This window comes from Phyllostomus hastatus, unplaced genomic scaffold, assembly GCF_019186645.2.
Source record: "Phyllostomus hastatus isolate PE091 unplaced genomic scaffold, TTU_PhHast_1.1 phas_scaffold_46, whole genome shotgun sequence".
In the NCBI taxonomy this organism is placed as follows: Eukaryota; Metazoa; Chordata; class Mammalia; order Chiroptera; family Phyllostomidae; genus Phyllostomus; species Phyllostomus hastatus.
Window position 1 is genome coordinate 41,612,487 of NW_025334032.1, and position 20,838 is coordinate 41,633,324.

The 20,838-nt window shown below is 39.6% G+C and overlaps 1 non-coding gene across 1 annotated transcript; it reads right to left on the reverse strand.

Moving 5' to 3' along the window:
• Nucleotides 1–19,105: 19,105 nt before the first annotated feature.
• LOC123807846 lies at nt 19,106–19,218 on the reverse strand. Its single transcript, XR_006783720.1, has one exon. It is a non-coding gene; the product is annotated as a small nucleolar RNA SNORD22 (small nucleolar RNA).
• Nucleotides 19,219–20,838: the final 1,620 nt, after the last annotated feature.

Genomic DNA, 20,838 nt, shown 5'->3' on the forward strand with positions numbered 1-20,838 from the left:
AGATATATATATACCACAAGAATTGTGCTGTGAAATGAAACTGGATTTTCCCAGAGATGTCTTTTTCCAGTAAATCTTTAGATACTTTTTCTATACATGATCCAGTAAACCAGTTTATTCTTAAAATCAGAGCTGTTAAAAGGAGAAAAAAACACAAAATGTATCTTCTTCAGAACCCAAAATGATAAAACTTAGCCTTAATCCATTGAAGCTTTTAAAATGTAAATAAGTAATAGAATGTAGGGTGGGGGGTCTTCGGTTCCATTTACTAGAATAAAATTTGAATACACGTATTGAGCGGCTGGTTTCTCTCTGTTTTAAGCCATTTATTCCATCATTTTTAGAGTTTTATAATTTGTTCCTTTCTCCGGACAATAGATTTCAGTAATTTTACACCCTAAAGAATGTGTATCTGAAAAGTTGGAAGTGTGGTCACAGTGCTAATAAAAATTGAGTTATGGTTTTGAATGCCATCTGATCCATTTGCAGGCATTCAGAACAATTTAGACTTCATCATTCATGTAGTCTTCTCATGCAGGGCTGACACCATGTTATTATCCAACACAGAGGTCTTTACAAATCCAAAAATAAGTCCTGACTCCCACTATATAGTTTCAAAAACTGTACAGTAATTACACTCACATGGTTGGTATTTGCTACACAGTAACTCTCTGAAAATGAATACTGGTTTAATGGACATTTTACTTCTGTGTTTGAGACTTCGCCCTACCTCTCGCTATTAGTTCAGCAGAGCCTATAGTACTAGAAGGAAATTTGCCTCTCTTCTCTGAAGTTGGAAGGGAAATTAACCTTTCCAGTATTATAGTCCATAACTTTCTATAACTCCCCAACTTTAGCAAGACTTACCTAAAAACTACCTTAGTGAATACTTATACGATTATGGTGATTTTTTTTTTCATTTTGTTCTAATTTTCCTTTAGGTGAAATGAGAATGAAAGGCAGAAGCAATGAGATTGGTGTAGTGATAATATGCATAACATGTCATGTCCCTATTCCCAGGTAATGTTGATGCCATGGATGGAGAAAAATGGTATCTCAAAATGTTAATTATATGGCTTAGTTCGTTAAAAAAGATTTTATTTATTTAATTTTAGAAAGAGGAAGGGAGGGAGAAAGGGAGGGAGAGAAATATCAGCATGTGGTTGCCTCTTGTGGGCTCCCCACCGGGGACCTGGCCTGCAACCCAGACATGTGCCCTGACTGGGAATTGAACCAGCAACCCTTTGGTTCGCAGGCCAGTGCTCCATCCACTGAGCCACACCAGCCAGGACATATGGCTTAGTTTTATTGTGCAGGTAGAACTCTTGATTTTCTTGACGTAACGAATAAAATATTCTCACTGAAGATAAATACATCTTAATTATATTATGTTATAACATGTTTATCATAACCATATGAAAGACAATGCATTTATTTAAGTGCTTTTAATCTTATAACATCTGTACATAATTTGGAAATTAGAATCAAAACTACAGCCAGGTGCACCTCACACCTGTTAGAATGACTCTTGTCAGCAAGACAAGGAACAGTAAGTGCTGGAGCGATGGTGAAAAAAGTGACCCTCACCCGCTGCCGGTGGGCAGGCATGTTGGTACAGCCACTATGGAAAACGAGGGAAGGCTCCTCACAAAATTAACACTGTTGTTACCATATGACCCAGCAGGCCCTCTTCTGGGCGTCTACAAAAACACTTGAAAACATTTATTTGCAAAGATATACGCATTCCTATATTCATTGCAGAATTACTTGCAGTGGCCACGATATGCAAATGAGGTGTCTACAAAAACACTTGAAAACATCTATTTGCAAAGATATACGCATTCCTATATTCATTGCAGAATTACTTGCAGTGGCCACGATATGCAAATGACTGGAGTGTCCTTGACAAATGATTGGATGAAGAAGATGTGGTACATATAATACTCTGGAACACTACTCAGCCATAAGAAATGATAAAATACTGCCATTTGTGACAACGTGGGTGGACCTTGAGAATAATACCATGCTAAGTGGATTAAGTCAGACAGAAAAAAGTTAAGAACCTTATGACTTCACTCATATGTGGGATATCAAACTAAAAGCAACCAACAAACAAGAAAAACAAACAAACAAAAACTGACAGACACAGACGACAGTGGGGTGACCAGACGAAGGGGGTGGGAGGGGACTGGAGAAGGAAAGGAGGTCACAAACGGTGGAAGATGAATTGACTTTGGGTGGTGAACACAATGCAATATGCAGATGATGTATCATAGAATTATACGTGTGATATGCATATAATCTTATTAACCAGGGTTACCCCGATAAATGTATTTTAAACAAAGAGAAATCCGTTGACTAAAAAATAAGCATACATGACTTTATAATTTTTGAAAATCCTCACCCGAGAATATGTTTGCTGATTTCAGAGAGAGAGGAAAGGAGAGAAAAGAGAGAAACACCGAAGTGAAAGAAAAAGCACCAATCGGTTCCTTCTCGTACATGCCCCCACCAGGGATGGAATCCACAGCCTAGGTATGTGCCTTGACTGGGGATTGAACCCACAGCCTTTGGTGTACTGGTCAATGCTCCAACCAACTGGGCCATCTGGACAGGTCTGTGTGACTTTTAAAATGGAGGAAAATGAACAGATTGATTTTTAAACAACACAATAAATGCATGGAGTTGTTTCTCAGAAGTTGTGTTCATAGCCTGACATAACTGCTAGAATGCTGTTATTCTTGGCTTTGGGACGGGGACGGACAGGAAACAAGGTGCCCTCTCCACCCAGTGCTTCTCTCCCTGGGACTCCGGGAGAGGGAGGGGTCTCTTCAGTGTGTCCGTTTCCTCTTCTGCTCCCAGCCAAGGGAACGGTATTTGTATGTCTCCAGTTTACCTGCAGATCGTATTTTTCTGCTAAGTGCCTTGGGACTGTGTTCCCACGTGTCAGGGCTGCACTTTTCGTTTGTGTCAGATACGTGGTTCTTGGGTTAATCTCACTGATACGGCTGCACGTTGATAGACAATGAGTTGGTCTGTTAGTACTGTCTTCCTCAGATGTGCATCCTCACCCTGCTGCCCTGTCCTACGTGAGAGCATCACTTACCACTCATTCGTTCACACAACACACAGCCCTGAGCGCAGGACATGCCAGGTGCTGCTCTGTGCACCGAGGAGACAAAGTCAGAGAGAACATCGTGCGCACCCTGGGGACTCACGGCCTCCTGGGAAATAAAGAAAGTGAATCAGAGGCAGCATCCAGGGTAATGGGTGTCAGGTCATTCCACCGCGGCGACTGAGAGATGGGACACCTGGCTTCTTTTTCCTGTTTGAGATAGTTATTAAACCTCTCTTGTAAAAACATCGAAGAGCTCCCGGGAAGTATAATGTATTAAACTCTCATCAGCTCATAACGATTCTTCTGAGAACAGTTTAACAGATCGTCTGGGGACACCACACAGAGGGGTGTTGCTAGGGAAGAAGAATGTGAGATGTCACGGGCCCAGGGTATGAAGGCCCGGGGACACATGTGCAGGGAAAGGACGTAGCAAGGGTATCTTGAGCATGGAGGACCACGCAGATATGTTGGCAATATGGAAAATCCAAGTTAGCTATGTCGGCTCCGGTCTCTTGCTCTCATGGAAATCTTGCATGGAAATCTTGACTCTTGAGAAGGCAAGGTGGACAGAATCTTGCCTGTGCCCACAATAGAAGAGGTGTTTATACAGTGCGATCCAATTTCTTGCCCGGGGACTTTTGTTATTTGAGGAGTTTTATTACATCAGTGCCAGCTCGTGGCTCATCGGTCTGTGGGGTGTGCTAAGGGCTAAGGTGATGGGTAGTACGCTAGGTAGGTCATCAGCATGTTCTGTCCAGATAAAGGAGCCCTTGATATCACCAACGATCCTGACCCAGTATAAAGTGATTCTTTTGGCGGGCCGCAGAAAAGAGTTCAGAGCATCTAAAGAAGCTGGAGGCAGAGGCTGGGAGAAGGTGTTCACTGTCCGAGCCGGAAGGTAACCACCACACACAAAAGCGATGCCGCAGACGCCGACCTTCGTAGCTGGAGGCACATCATTACATGGTCGTCTGACGTGCGAATGGTGAATTCAGGGTGGACTCATTTCCTGTTGTGCAATAATGTAACTTCCAGCCCCGCTGCAGACCCCTGGAAGAGAATCTTGACAATTTTCTGGCACAGAAAAGGATGCACACAGGCACCAACAAAAGAAAACTCAAACTCTTTGTCGAAGAAGTAAATGTCAAACAGCCCCCTGTTTATCACCTTTTAAAAATGAAGTTGGTTAAAATGGCCAAGTCTGTTTCCTAAATATGGCTGGAATAAACGTTGACAAATCTCTAATGGGAGAGTACCCCCAAAGGAAGTTTTAGAAGCTAATTAAAGAGTGCAAAGCAGTCTTCCATCACATCCCCCACTCTGTGGAGCCTGAGTTACAACCCTTCGAGAAGCCCCGTCTCGTGGACAACAGTGTGGTGGTTGCTGGGGTGGGGCAGGGAGGGGAGAAGGGTCCTAAATGGTAATGGGAAAAAATACAGTAATGAACAAATTTTAAAAAAAATCACAACATCAGAGAAGCATCACGGAGTGGAAATATGAACCAAAGAAGAATGAAGACACAGAATGGGCTGTGTCCTTGGTAGACTTTCTTCTCTAAGCATGCCATCCTCTTCTTGAGATTCAAGTTTCTTCAGGAGTTTTTAAATCTAAATTGGAATGGTGCAGACAATAAACATGAAGAAGAAACGTACCAAAATCAGTCCCAGGGTCTAAAGCTACCGCCAGGGTTCTCTGTGTGTCTGGTTGGCTCACCACTGATCCGATATTTCCGATGGTTTGACATCTGCTGAAGCGAAACTGCCAGGAAGAACAGGGTTGCAAACACATCCTGGACTCTTTGGCTGGACCCCTCTGCCCTGCCTTGTGCCGGAGGGGTGCTGAGTATTTTGATGTGCGTGCAGTGGCCCCTGGGCACCTGATGCGCCCCGGGAACTGGTCACCGGTGTGCCTCTTGCCGATGATGAGACGGAGGTTAAGAGAAGTTTTGTCAAATGTCGAAGTACGCTCAGCTGGTTAACAGCACCGGTTGTACAGGGACTCAAGCTGGTGCTATTTTTCAACGTGGAAAAACAAAATGTGTCCCATTTTATAAAGGCTCTTCCCCTACAAAACAAACCATAGAACCTTAAACAATGAAATAAAATTTTTAAAAAGGTGGGGGTGGGGGTTAAATACGAAGACCTAGTTTGGTTTCACTGCTGGAAAATAATCAAGTAAGTGATGGATTATGTTGATGTCATACATGGCTGTGATGATTTCATGGGCATATACTCATCTCTAAATTTATCAAGTTGGATATACTAAATTTGGACAGTCAATCACATCTCAGTAAAATGACTGTGGGTTGGGGTTGAGAATGGATAAATGAATAAGCTGTGTTGAACACAAAAGTCTCAAGAAAGCTGGAAAACAAATAAATGGTGGTGTTTTGATTTAACATTTCAAAGAGAAAAATGTTTATTTTATCCTGTGATTATTTTTCTATTTCAGAAGCACAAGATATTATGAATGAAAATGTTAAGGATGAGACATTCAAAGGTATATTTAGTTATTTTTTAGAATCATGCAATCTCTTCAAAATATATTGATATACACACATATATCTCTTTCAACACTTTTAAACTAGCTTATGCTTCTTCACAGTGTAATACATTTGCTATATTTATGACCAAGCTATTTTCTTAAAGGCAATTTTTATTTTTCATGTAACTGTAAACTTTGCTTTGTTTGGTTTTCTTTCTGCTTTGATATGTTGACTGAGTCGTGTGTGTTCAAAGATGGATATATATTATATATTGGACTGCACCTTTGCTTTACTTTTGACTTATGAATTATTCACCAAAATTCCTTTTCCAGGTTGGTCTTTGAAGGTGCTACTCTGTGAATAACTAAGTTGAAATTTTATGGTAAAAGGAATGATTTTTTTCTCTTGTGTTTGATATAGAAAATTTTGAAGGTGTGGTTTTATCCTTCCAGAGTCTGTTTTGACCCCGTGACATGTCATATAGAATTATGATGACCCAGATGCTGTGCTGATATCCTTCCTAGCAAGTTGCTATCCTTTGTACAATTTTCCCTTTTTAATAGAATAAAAAGACAGTGATTTTTCAAATAAAATTCTAATTTTGTAATCAAAAGAACAAATGGTTACCAACTTTTCAATATTCTCTCTATATTTTAGCCAACTTTCTTTGAAGAAATAGTATTTCATGTTTCTTTACTACTAAGAATACTGATAGACAAAAGCTACATGAAGTTGTTTTGCCAATATTCATCCATTCATTTAGTCACTCATTTATTTTATTAATTTAAGTGTCACCACGTTTTATAGTAGGTGGTACTCCTGGCTGCGGACCAAGAAACTTGAGTTGTAGATATAATTATCTATGTAGTGAATGGCATGTTCTTCCATTGGAGACCCTACCCAGTGCATGGCAGAGACAGCCGGTCCTCACTGAAATGCAAACTTTGGACAATGGCTGCTGGTCTGCAGTGTTTCTCTAGTGATGTTTATGGTCCTGTACAGCGAAACGCTGGAACTTTGCCATAGTAAGGGACTCTGTTATGGTTAGTCTAAGTCAGAAATTTGGGAAGAGAAAATAGGCTAGACGAATTGGATAATCTGTGGGGTTAAATGTTTGAGTGAATGAATTTTAATAAGCTTCTTTCCTAAAGAATGTAATCAAGATATTATAGAGAATATAAAAGATAATAAAAATAGAGAAAATAATGGGTTGGGTGGAAGAATCATCAAATGATAAACCATGATTTTAAGATGAATTGGAAATGAGGAATAAATATGATAAATATTTCTGAAATTAGATATACAAAAGAACTCAGGCTTAGCATGAGTGGTTGTGGTACACACAATAATTTTAGTAGTACTTATTGGAAGTAGTGGTAGCATTAGCACTTGTGACCTTTTAGATGAGCATACGACATGCATGCATGCACCTACTAATTTAAATAGGAAATATCATAAATTCTAATGTCAAGAAGTACACATGATTTTATAGGTGTGGGTCTGGGAATTGGAGTAGAGCCATGAGGGCTGGAAAACATGGTTAAAAGAATCTCATGGGGAAAAACATCCAAGGAGACTAGCATTTTATATGCAGAGATTATTGAACAAGAGTTAGGATCGAGTAGCTGTCAGTTGCTTTAGTTAAAAGCAGTCATTTTGTTATAAAAACAAAATCCTGGAGTTCATTCAATTAAAAGAAATAGTTGCCTTTTCTAACTTGGGTTATGAAGTGTGTGCATGATATAGTATGTTTGAAACATTTTTTTCAAGGCATCTATAAAGTCTCATTCTGATAAATAGCATTTAATAAATCATCCAATTATATTTCTATATATATTGAGGAAACGATGCGTAGAATTTAATTTGAATAACAAGTCAGGTTGCAATATTTTCCCACGGGAGTTGAGCATTTTGGTGGAGCAGAGGAGTTGGAGAAGACATGAGACCTGTGAGGTTTTTATAATTAGCAGGAGTGGACATCCTGGTAGATCGAAAATGTTAAGAATTATCTTGCAAAGGGGCAGTACTCGACAGTGCTGCTAGGATTCGGAGGGAACACATTTCATTATAATGCACAGACTTGTTTTAATATTTCCACTACTAATGTGGTGTCATGAAAATAGGGGGTACAAAATAACTGCACAGGGCTGAATGGACAGCTGTCATGGGTCTTGTGACAGGAATGACCTCCTGGGGACAAACTACTCATGCATGACCTGTAGTGTGCTCCCCATTTCAAACATATCTGAGAAAAAAAAGCAGCTAAACTGAACAGATATATGGAAGTCATGTGTGGGTCATTTGTGATTATAATGGTAATGATGCCTAATCCCATCCTCTACAAAATGCACTAGACTGTGGGATGAGGATTATTGTATCTAGTATTGTGATATTAGGCACAATAATTAGTGTACTTGTTCTTTGTTTTTTTTCCCATGTAGCCCAACTTTACTGATTGCTAAAGATGTGTAAAATAAATTGTAATGCTGTTTATGGCTGATGTCTATTAGATGCAAAATACAGAAAAATGAGACAGATGGCATGACCACAATATTTTTGTAGTGCCACAGAATTTTAGTAATTAGTTTAAATGTGCCATGGGATGCAAAGGGTTAAAAATCTCTGGAGGGCACCGGAGAGCATTATGCTAAGTGGAATGAGCCAGGCAGTGAAAGACAAATACCATATGATCTCACCTATAAGTGGAACCTAATCAACAAAACAAACAAGCAAGCAAAATATAACCAGAGATGTTGAAATTAATAACACACTGACAGGAACCAGAGGGGAGGGGGAGAGGATAATGGAGTGGAGGAAGGAAGAAAGGTTTTCAGGAACATCTGTAAAGGACACATGGACAAAACCAAAGGGGGGTGGGGGGTGGGGATAGCGGGGGTGGGAGAAGTGATGGGGGGGAATGGAGACAACTATACTTGCACAACAATTTAAAAAAAGGGAAAAGAAAAAAATCACTGGTTCAGCATTTCAACAGGAGGATATTGGTACTGAGACTTTCTGAGAATGAGCTTTCCAGTCTGTGAGATCTCACTACCTGAACGCAAGTCTGATCTGATTGATTTATGACCAAAAGGGGGAATTGCAAATGAAAATGGGGTTCTATAAATCTGACAAGCTCAGTGACAGAAAGTATCCTCACAGGGACATCTGATCACAAATTCATAATTGGGTAGGCCGTGGGGGGGTAATGAAACCTAAGCCTGTAAATGTCCTATAAAAGGTTTACTTTCACCTTTGAACAAGCCAGGCTAGCAACCGTTGACACTGTGGCAGGCCTAACCAGGCCCAAGGGGGCGCATAATCTGGTCAACTATCCCGTAATCCAATGATAAAGATTTTCCAGCCTTGCTTTCTCCCGCCTTCATGAAACCCTCCTGAAACCCTCTCCTTAAATCCAAATGTTTATAAGCCAAACAAACAGAAAAGCAAACAGACCTGCAATACTGCCATTCTGCCGAGCAAGTTCTGTCTGCTGGGATCTTGCTTCCCGGTACAGCCTCTGTCTGGCTCTGATGAAAGTTTTCTACAGGCTCGGACATCCTCACATTGCCAGCAGTAATTACACCCCAGGGCGGTGAGAGCGAAAGGTCGGCTTGCAAGTGTCGAAGGCAAGGTGAGTGGGGTTACCATTGCGGAGAGCAGAGTCTAGGCAGCAATCAGAGTGGTCAAACTCGCTCAGGCCTGTGGTGTCGGCTAGCTGACGTTCCTGGAGCTGAAATAGGTAGAAAGGCTACTAAATGTATATAGGAATTTAGCAAACAAGTTCTAGATCCGGTGAACCAAAGTTTAGTATGAATCATAAGAACGGTGAGTAACAGTCCCTCAAACGGTTTCCGGGTCTGAACCAGTTCACAGTCCCAAACTTCTTGAATGAAGGGAAGGGCAGGTCTCCTTAAGAAAGGTCTCCTTTACACAGCCCAGAATTGCATTGTTTATCTTTCTGGCAGCCTTCCCCAAAGAGGCCGGTAGATGTTTTACCAGGATAACCGTTTGTTGGGGAAAAGGAAGTCATCAGATTTTATGCTGTAGTTGCAATCAAAATAACCTGGAAGGCTTGTTGAAGAGAAAATTCTGGGTGTTCTCTGGAGTTTCTGATTGAGTAGGGCATAGGTAGGGCTCAAGAATTTGCATTTCTAACAAATTTTCAAGATCCAGTTCATACTGCCGAACCAAGAACTTCACATTGAAGATCACTGTCTGTCTATTCAATATTTGGAGTCAGTACATTCAAACACAAAGTTAAAAACCGTATCCTTTAAACCTAGGTCCATTCTCAGCTTCTCAGCAGGGACCCAAGCTCTAGTCTCAATAAACAGAGTTGGTGCTTACACAAGGTCTTTCAGAACTGACCAGGAGTGCTCTAATGTATTTGGATAACATTTGACAGCTAACAGTTTGATTGAACTGTTTGAGTAGACCTGGGGTTAAGTGGACAGCCTGCTTAACACGTCAAGGGCACAGCCTTTCCTGGTGAGAGCCTCCTATCCAAGATTCGTTCACATACAACCAACAGCCAAATTTCTCATTTCTTTGTAAAACTTCAGTGGTCAACTTTTATTGCAGGGGTACGTTTTTAGGTCTAAATTGCAATTTTCAAGCTGTCAAACAAGAAGGAGACTCTACTACTGGCATCGGGGGATGGTAGTAGAGCAGATCATGCTGTGTGTGTTCTGTGTTAGCACCAGCCTGGATTTGGTGCTGTATCTCCATTCAGTGGCATGGTGACATAAATAACTTGATTGGAGGGGGGACAAAAGACAAACCATCTACTGAGAGGAAGGACATATGAAGAACACTGGGGTTACATGATAGGATCAGGAATTTCTCGGAGTTTATCATTTATGCCAACAGCATTACTTCCTTAACTTACATTGAAGATTCACATCTATGTTGATGGATGGAAGTAGACATTAAATTATAGAAATCTTAGTATCTGATGGACTTACACACTCAAAACCTCAAACACTGAATCCTACAAGACTCTGTTAGCCTTTGCTTTCAGAGGCTTATATTAGGAGACAAGCAGAGAGGGAGAAAAAACAACCACCACCAAAGCAAACCAAAAAAAAAAACCACTTTAAAAATGCTAGAACTATTCAATAATGAAATAATATCAATTGGACTACTGCCTGGCTTGATGAATGGAGTAAATAGCTTCACTTACAGTGAGTTTAATAATAATAATTCCAATGATATTTTTCAAAGAAATAGAAAAAATACTAAAATGTATGTAAAACTACAAAAGACCCTAAGTAGCCAAAGCAATCTTGAGGAAGAGCAAAACTGGAAGCATCACACTCCCTTATGTCAAACACTGTTATGAAGCTACAGCAATTAAAACAGCATGGTATCTGCATTAAAACAGACACAGAGATAAATGAAACAGAATAGAGAGCCCAGAAACAAACCCACATATTTTTGGTCAATTAATTCATGACAAAGGATCCAAAAAATATACAGTTGAGAAAGGACAGTCTCTTCAATGAATGGCTGGGAAAACTCAACAGCAGAAACAAAAGAAATACAAGCAGACCACTCTGTGACACCATTCACAAAAATTCACTCCAAATGGATTCAAGATGTGAACGTAAGACTTGAAACTCTAAAACTCCTAACAGAGTATACAGGTAAGCTCCTTGACTATAGGTCTTAGTGATGATTTTTTGAAGCTGACATCCAAAGCAAAAGCAAAAGCTTTTCCTTTTATGAGGAAATCAAATTATTTCATAGTAATTGGATAAATTCAGATTATCTCATTCTGTAAATGTTTAACTTCTCAGAGCAGACCTATATAGAACATTAACTAAATTAATAGTGGGTTTAACAACCATATGGAATGTTGACAATTTTTATATTGTACAAATTCAAATAGTGTTACTTGGCTTGTGTCTTTACATATATTTGAAATGGCTATGAGAAACAATGCAATGGAAACTTTTGGCTAAATATATCTCTGGGCAATCGCATTAATGGGACCACTTATATTTCTGAGTCATTCCTACAAGTTGCTACTAAATGAATCGGTTTCAACAGAGCCACTTGGGCGTCTATGCTACTATTTCACAATCACAGGTTCGATCCCAGGTTGACTAAATTGGGGTCTCTGAATGCAGGTCCCAGGGACCTGCCTGGTATTTGGGCTCCTGTGATAAGTCCTCAGCCACTGTGCTAAAAGATTCTGTCTTGTTAAGAGGCATGAGAACGTTTTGAGATGGTAGGTTTGAGTGTGTGACGGTGAGGGTTAAGCTTCAAGAAACTTCCAAGTCATGCACTTGTAGCCAATCATCTCTTTTAGATGAGAAGACCAAAAACATAAAGTATTTTTATGTTTTTTGGCCATTTTTTTCTCAAATTCATTTTATATTAATTAATGCGAGGCTGCTTTGAAAAAATTAAAAAAGTAATGTGTCTCACAACTTTATTTACATTTTCTAAATGTAAACGTTACTTCTCCTTGATGTTTAATGTTTAGGTCCTCCACCAAGAGCAATAAGATTTCTACAAGTATTGGAATTCTGCCTTTTCAACATTGACAGATATGAAAGAACAGGAAAACCTTAAAATGGTATCTCTAACGTAAATAATTTTAGCCAGGTGGAATCCTTCGTGGGTCCTCCTTCCTGGCCTAATTTTGTACACACGTCACATCTCATAGACACATGTTGACTGCTTCTTCACATGCAACGTGGTAGGTGCACGATGTTCCCCATCAACAACTTCCTGATGCCTCGTCAGACAACTGTCAAAACTCAGTGAGATGTGCGGGGCCGACCTTGTGTGAAGCATATCTGGGCCGGATCTCTGCACGTTATTCAAAAGAAACACCCGTTCTTTTTTTCCTAAAGTATGCAAAGTGGCAATAGCATTTTATTTAACATTTTGTAGATTTCCTCTTCTTCCCCTTTTAGAAAATTAAAACATGGTTGATGCTTTCAAAGCACAAAATAAAATATTGCCCAACCCCTAAAAACACATGGAGGTGCACGCATAGGGCATTTATTCCAAGAATTATCTACCGACTCTTGCTCCTGACCAAAGTGCCCATCGATAATGAATGTTTTAAGTGAGTAATTGTTTATTATTTACTGAAGAGGTATTCGTTTACTGAAAACATTGTTGCAAATTTGAAACAGTTGGTCAGGCTTAAAGCTAGGCGAAAGCCTTAGTTCTGTTATTTAAAATGGGCTTAGCTGTTAATGCTGCTCTTAAAGACACGTCAGTCTTAAGTTATGGCATTCAAGCAAGGGGGGGGTGCACAAAAACTAGAATTTATTTATAAAAACTGTATTTACTCTTACATGTTTAAACTTCAGTCACCTTCACAGTACTCTCCATCTGATTCAGTACACCTATCAAGACTTCTTTCCACTGCTCAAACAGTTTTTGAACTTGTCAATTTTTATGTCTTTTGTGCTTGTGACATTTTTTTTTGTTTTGCCTCTTCCATTCCCTTTGAGGACTTTTTTCATCAGGGGAAAAATGTCACTCGGGATTGAGATTGGGTGAATAAGGAGGGCGGGGCATAGGGGTCATGCCATGTTTGTTCAAAAACTGCTCAACATTCAGTGCAGTGTGAGCCAGTGCGTTGTAACCCACCCACCATGAAATGGGCAAATGCTTTGAAAGAGTCTTCAAAAAAAAAAAAAAAAACAAACTCACTGAAGCCAAATGCAGCCTCTCACAACAACGCCAGCTGGTGCACTGATGCAGATGGGCTCCTAGAACACTCACCTAGTGGGGGTCGGGGGGACTTGTACTGCAAGGGGCCCGCCCTCAAGAAGGTAATTGCATTTGTGGGCAGAGGTGCCCCCTTGTATATTTGCTATTCACACTGTCTTCAACTTAATAATTTAATAGCAAACTTAAAATTGCATAAATAACAGTTCCAACAGAGCATTAAAATTACATGTATGTAGGTATGTGTCTATTGAAGAGCAGGTGATCTCTGACATTAAAATGTCATTAGGAAGACATCAGCCAAAAGGGAAACAAAATAAGACTCATTTGACAATTGCCTCCCAATGGGTTGTAACATGTGGAAAATATACTTACTTCATTCTGTATACATTCTTTGCCTATGCTTTTTATTTCTAATTTTCTTACTTCCCTTGACTTGGTTGACAAATGCCTTCTTTTCACTGCAGAATAAGCTCTTAGCTGATAAAAATAAAGTTTCTGTATTACGGAATTAAGTAAAATTTTATGCAAGATTAATTGTAGTTATTGTCATCAAATATCGCATCCGACAAGTCCCAGAGCTGGCTCTCTGAATTTAATGAGAATCGTGTCCCAGCCTTTAATTGTAATTCATCATGTACTCGATTTCTTTTTTAAAAATATGATACTGTGCTTATTGTTTAATGTGTGTTGGTGTGGCAGGCTGGAATAATTTACTTCTGAAGCTGTAATGATAGAAAATCGAGAATGTTTTCTATATAAAAAATAAGTGTGTCTAAAGGTAAATAAGATAAAACCGTCTGTGCAATTAATTCAGTTTCTGTCCCCAAAAGGAGCCCCCCCAGGTCAGACCCCCAGAGCAGGGAGTCGCCCCCTCGAAGCTGGCGGGCACCGGCCTGTCTCGGGCCCGGCCGGTGTGTGCGCCGGCGTGGGCTGCGGTTCTGCGTGTCACCCTGAGTGGGAAGAGAAATATTTCCTTTCCACACTTCTGTAGTCTCATAAATCAGCTGGGCCCTGGTAGCAGTGAAGGAAAAAGAAATGTTCTTCAGAGTGAATGTAAGTCTTTTTATTTAAAAAAAAAAAAAATTTGCTTGAGGTAATTATAAGTAATGGCAGATTCATTACAGCGGTCTACTTTGCATACCCATTGTTCTGTGTCGTTTTTTACTTTGGTTTCTTTTCTTTTTTTTTTTTTTTTCTTGGACAACACTGTAAATACTCCTAAGTCAAAACCACATCGCGGCAGAGCACAAAGACTCTAGTTCTGGGCCTTGGCAGCACGTTTGCGAAGGAGGAGGTCATCAGCAGAGGGTGGGCGGGGAGAGGGCGAGGATGAAACAAACAGAAAGTTTAGGTGGTGGGCGCAGGGCCATTCACAGCCCCAGCACAAGGACACAGCCTGGGCTCAGCGTGTCTGGGGGAGCCAAAACATACTTCCTAATCTTCCATTGCGGCTGTAACGCATTACCCCAAACTCAGCGGCTTACACAAAACGCAGCACAACTGTATTGCCTTACATTTAGGGGGTCAGCAATGCACCACGAGGACCACGGGCTAAAATCAGGGGTCGGTAGAACTGTGTCCACCTGGGGCTCTGGGGATCCATCTGTTTTCCTTGCCTTCCTCGACTCTAGGGGGCGCTCTCGTTCCTTGCCGCGTGGCTCCTTTTCCTCCTCTTAGGGAACAATGACCCTGCAAGTCTTTCTCACACCACCTCCAGCTCTTCCTCCGCCACATCCCACGTTTAAAGGCCCTTCGTGGTCACACGAGTCCACTCAGATACTCCGGACAGCTTCCGTCTCTGAAGGTTGCATCACAGGCAAGTGTACCCCATTTGCAACCTTAATCCCTCCTTGCCACGTGGAATGACATGCTCAGACGTTCCTGGAATGAGGGCATTCCCTTCTTTGCGGAGCCCTTATTCTACCCCCTCTGTCCCATCCGTACAGTTAGCGCCCTCTCACTGGAGTCTTACCTGCATATTCATTTCTCCGGCACCCTACGAAATGTAGCACTGTCAGGCTGGGGCCGAGACTTGGCACCCAAAATTCTCCGACACCAAGAATTCTCTTTCCGTTCTGGGAAAATGAAATTCCTATAACTGAACATCGGAAACTCATTAACAACAAAAAAATTATGCTTGGGAGACTTCAAAGAAATGCTGGAGCTAACTGTCGGGAGTCTCACCTCAGAGCGCTTGCGCCTGAGTCCCTTTCTCCAACTCACATTTCATCACACGTTTTCATTGCAATGGCTATTACTAAATATGAGTCTAATTGTGTTATGGCTCCTCTTAGCATTTACCCTAGGATTTGCATAGATAACACAACTTTCAGACTTCCCGCCACACCCCCATGTTGCAGTGTTTCTTGAACATGACATGATTTTCTGACCTATTTTTGATTTTGCGATGTATTCGGCCTCTTTCAGAGCTTACTGGTTTCCCACAGAGTGCACTGGTGGTACGTAATAAGAGAACAAGAGTTTGAAGGACTGGTTGCTCACTTCATTTTGTAAAAAGAGAACGTAAACTGTTTTTAATGTCTACTCCATTTAGTCACTTAATTAAAAAAAAGAGAAGTCAACTCTTTAGTACATTTACAGTCTCTTTAAACCCTCTTAAAGAATGAATAAAGACAGAAGAGTGGGAACATCTTGGATAATGTTGGTTATGAACACAGACAGCAAGTATCTGAAGAAAAGACAGCCCAAAGCAGGCTGTCTACAGTATTCTTCCAGAGTAGGTACCAGTTTCTCGAGATCTTTACATTTACGGGTATGCAGATGTATGATATATAGAATTTTACTGTGTTTCACACTAACATTTTTTTAAAGGACATAGACTCCTAAAAAATGTTTTTTGAATGAGAATTCTTGGACGTGTTTTGTCCTCCTTACCCTACAATGTATGTGGTCCATCACCCTCCTGAGAAAATATTGTTTCAATGTGTACCTAACAGAGGGCACTGAAGTAGATGATTTCAGAAATTACTCATTACATAATTTCACTTAGTCTTTTTTCTGAACAAAAGTCTTTTGATTTAGAGATTTTGCTGTTATGTAAGTCAATATATTACCTCAAATTATATTTAAAAATTAGGCACATCAGACCATTATAAGGGTTTAAATTTTTATACATGATAATTAATAATTAAGTAAATTCCAACTGAGAATGAAATAATATTTTATTTAGTAGCTTAATTGCTCTTGTTTAATAAAAATAACAATTTTAATATTTGACTTAAATTTTTAATATCTTTATAGTTTACGGATGAATCACCTATCTCAAAAAGATCTCACAGAAGTACACAAACCAGTGGAACATTTTTATTGTCCTCCTTTATTTTCTTGATAGGACTCAAAATTAAGAGTATTTGACATTATGTTATTTATGCACGTATTCATTTCTAATATCTGTTTCTCCTACCACAACTGTAATGTCTATGAGCTTAATGTACCCAGATCAAGGCCAACGCAGAGTAGGTGCTCAGTGCTTCCTTTGAACAAGTGAATGAATGCATCAGTGAAGTTCACGTTGAACTTCAGAATCATGGTCTTGACCTTAGTTAACTAACTGCATTAGTTGATTCAGCACAATAATAATGATTAAAAAAATTAACATGTTTATGTAGATTTTAAAGTTAAAATCTCATTTACATTAAGATTCTGAAAGAGGAAGGCGAACATCGGGTTTTCTGACACGTATAATTTCCCTCATCTAGTAAAGCACAGATTTGGAATTCACACAATTTTCCTAGCAATAACAAGTTGAAACCAACCTCAATTAAAACAGTAGGAATCCCCTGAATTCTATAGGGCACACTCTGCATTAATTATTTAATTTGCACATTCTCCGTTCTCCCCCGAAACACAATAAGGTAGGAATTATCAGACTCCTTATTACCCCAATTAAGAGTTGATTAGATTGAAGTTGAGATGTTTTTGAAAACTCAAATGAACCAGTAAGAAGCCGGAACTTCATCAGCGCTGCCTCGCCTCTGTCTCACCGCTCTCTTTCTAAACCTCGTGTGATTCCCCACCACAGTACACACTCCTGCCCAGCGTCTTCTCCAATCTCAACTGAAACTAAATACACAAATTCTGTTGTAGCTTTATTTCAGTCTAATCTCACAGCGTTTTTGCCAAGTGAAAGGCAATATGGCAGGGAGGAAGTATGGATTCCCTCTACTAACTCATTCATCGTATGTTAGGGTAAAGGGTGAGGGATTATGTCCCTTTGCTAGCTTATGCTTTAAGTTTGACTTTTTTCGAACAACACCAGAATTTAACAATGTACCTGTTGTTTTTTTTTTCAGTAAATTGCAAAACAAAAGCAACTAGAAAAAACTAACTCAAACATTGATTGAAAACATTCGACCTTCTTCTGAACCATTAATGTCCACCAGTGAAATGTGGAGTTACAATTTGTTTAGCAGGTTTAATGTTTGGCTTCACTTAACATGCTTAATATTGACACTATGGGTATTAATGTCAATTCAGAGGCTATGCAAATTAGTTTTCATATTTCTTATCAAGGGAGCTCCTAAAAATTAGATATTTGTGTGTTTGTGACAGAATCTTTTTACTGAATAACAGAAGATTGTCAAGGCGTGGTTAGTGATACACTCTCCAGAGGTTTTCTCTGGATCAAAGCTTTTTTGTCCATTTGTGTTTGATTTCGTGCCTTACAGGTGGGTTGTGGAATTAGCGTTTTGAACACAAATTGGCCTTTTGCAGGTAGGGACCTGATAAAATGGCTGGATGCGAGGCAGCCTCATTGATCGCCGTCCAGAGCACGTGCTATTCTGGGCTTGTTTATTTCCTTCCTTCCCCTACGAGTGAGGGCTGGGAGTACAGGAAAAATGCTCGCTCCTGATCATCAGGTAAAAAGGAAATTTCCCTCTGGAAGCCACTAAGAAACTCTTTTATTTTCATTTATAGTTGTCATTATGACAATTATAATGTGAATCGGCTGCAGGACCCGAGGGGCAGACATGCCGGAAACCTGTGTATGACAGAGGGTTTTCGCCATCGGTGTTCCCCGGGGAGAAAGACGAGGTCACACCGACCCAGCTCCCACATCGCACGTAGGGTCATCCTCGCGTCCTGGGATCTTTTCACCGCTTTCCTCCTTCTCGCACATCTCGAGAAATCCTTGTTCCTCTACCCCGAAGCTGTTCTCCTCGACAGAATTCATATCACGAGAGGAATTTTTATGCTACTTTTAGAACAAGTTGCATGATACAAAAATACTACATGAACAACAAACTACTTGAGGTAGTGTCCGTTTAAGCAGTAGTTAAAAGCTGCTTGAAAATCCAGTGTTATTGTATGGGATGAAGTAAACCAGTAGCTGGCATTAATTTTTACAAGGTATGGGTATGTTCAAACATTCAAAATACTTACGTTATAGAAGTGAACTCAAAACTGAAATGGTTCCACAGGTAACTGGATATCTTAAACTTTTGAGATAAACTAGGAAAATATACCACTCCCTGGTAGTTGGGGTAGAAAGGTGGAATACCGCTATACCCTATCCTTCAGTATTTTCTTTTCATTTGAAGCTTAAAATAAAACTTTATTTAGAAAGGCCAAAATCATTGTATGCTAATTTGAACAGCTAAAGTGTATAAGAAATGACTTGAAAATTCCCTTTCCTAAGGAATTGGATCTCATTATGATATGTCCTCTCTAGTTGGAATGTAGTATATGTGCCATGTTCTTTTTCAGATATGGAAAAAGGAAACAACAATTGATTTTTCAACAAGTGATTATTCTTTCTTTTCTCATGTTTAGAAGTACTCATAATCTCTCAGTTCCTTCTGGAACTTCCCAGCTCTCCCCTAGCCAGCCCCACTGGGTTCACAGGCCCTGGAACTAGGAAGAGAGATTGGATATGTGACTGTTTCTCTCCCTGGGACGACAATGTGTTTCCAGTATCCAGACATCAGCTAGTCTATATTACTATGCGCACGCCTATATATGTATGCATAGAGACATAGGATTATGCACATTAAAGTCACTTTAATAGCGTTAATTGTCAGGAGAAATAAAAATAGGATGCTTGAATTATTCTCCTGGCTCCCACTTATCACTGATTGTGGGGAACACGCAGACCGCATGCGTCTTCCTGGTGTCTGAAGCAGCACAGTGTGTATCTGATGACAGCTACAAGGATTTCAGCCATAAGGCTGGGAAGAAACTAATTTCATTATAATCCAGTTCTGTGTCAGCACTGACAAATAAAGCAGTAGCCTAGAATAATTACTACAGGTTTTCCCGATTGCAAAAATAAAAGCTCTGCAAATGAAATGTGTATGGAGCATGACTCCACATACTTCTCTTCACATTAAATGTGTCCACAAACCCTTGAAGCATGTTAAGCTATATTTGAATCGGAACATTTACTATTGTTTTTCTGTTGATAAACCGAAATTAATTATTTTAATTAATTCCTCTCAATATTCCTCATATTCAAAAATCAATACACTTTTACAATGCTTTCTCAGAGATCCCTGTTTTCCTTCACTATACATACTAGGTATGTTTGATATATATATATATATATATATATATATATGACATAAATATATATATTTTTATATATGACACACATACATATGTATAAATAACACAAATGACTAACAATTCAAAATTCTGGAAGTGGAGTATGAATGCATTCATATCTTTGGTCTATATTTCTTTATGTTCGCTCATTATTAAACATTTAATAACAATTCCAATGTACATACTTACTTAGGACTGTCAATGTTTATAGAAGATTGTTAGAATTGTATTACATTGATTCGTGTCCTACTTTAAGGAGAAAACTCAATTCATACACTCATGTTTGCTGAATTTATTTGATCTCTTATAAAATTGTTTTACCTGACCACCATCCAGCACTATGACATAGAAATAAATTAAAGTATGTCATTATACATGACTTGTAACTTCTCTCTTAAAATGGAGATTCTCTATTTGCATGCTTTAAAAACTCTTGTGGCACACTAGTTGAACATTTCTGCACTGAAGTGTGTACAGAAAGATGCATGTTACACAGCCAATGTCGGCCAACAATGGCTAAGATCCATTGAGTGTTGAGTACTCTGCTAAGTACTTACAGGATTTTCTGGTATAACAATTGACTGTTCAATGAGAGAGACGAAGAATACACTGAAGGTCATCCGGGTCATGTACTGACTAAGTCACAGAGCAAGCACATTCGGAGACAAGTCTAGAACCCGGGTCTCCTGGATTCTAAGTGCTGTGTTGCTGACGACTCCGCAGTGCCTTGCTGAAGGGGAAGCATGGCCTCTGGATTACTTTCTTTTTAGTTGATGTGGGGGGAGGGGAGTATACATTCTGCAGGTAACGACTCTTTCCCGTACATGTCCTGTTTCACTAACCCCCATCTTCCAAACCCACATTTCAGAACATTTCACTTTATTGACAAGAAAATATGGTGGCAATGATTCAAATATAATAATACTAGGTGAGTAGAATCTGGATTATATAGATAACAAACACAGAAGATAAT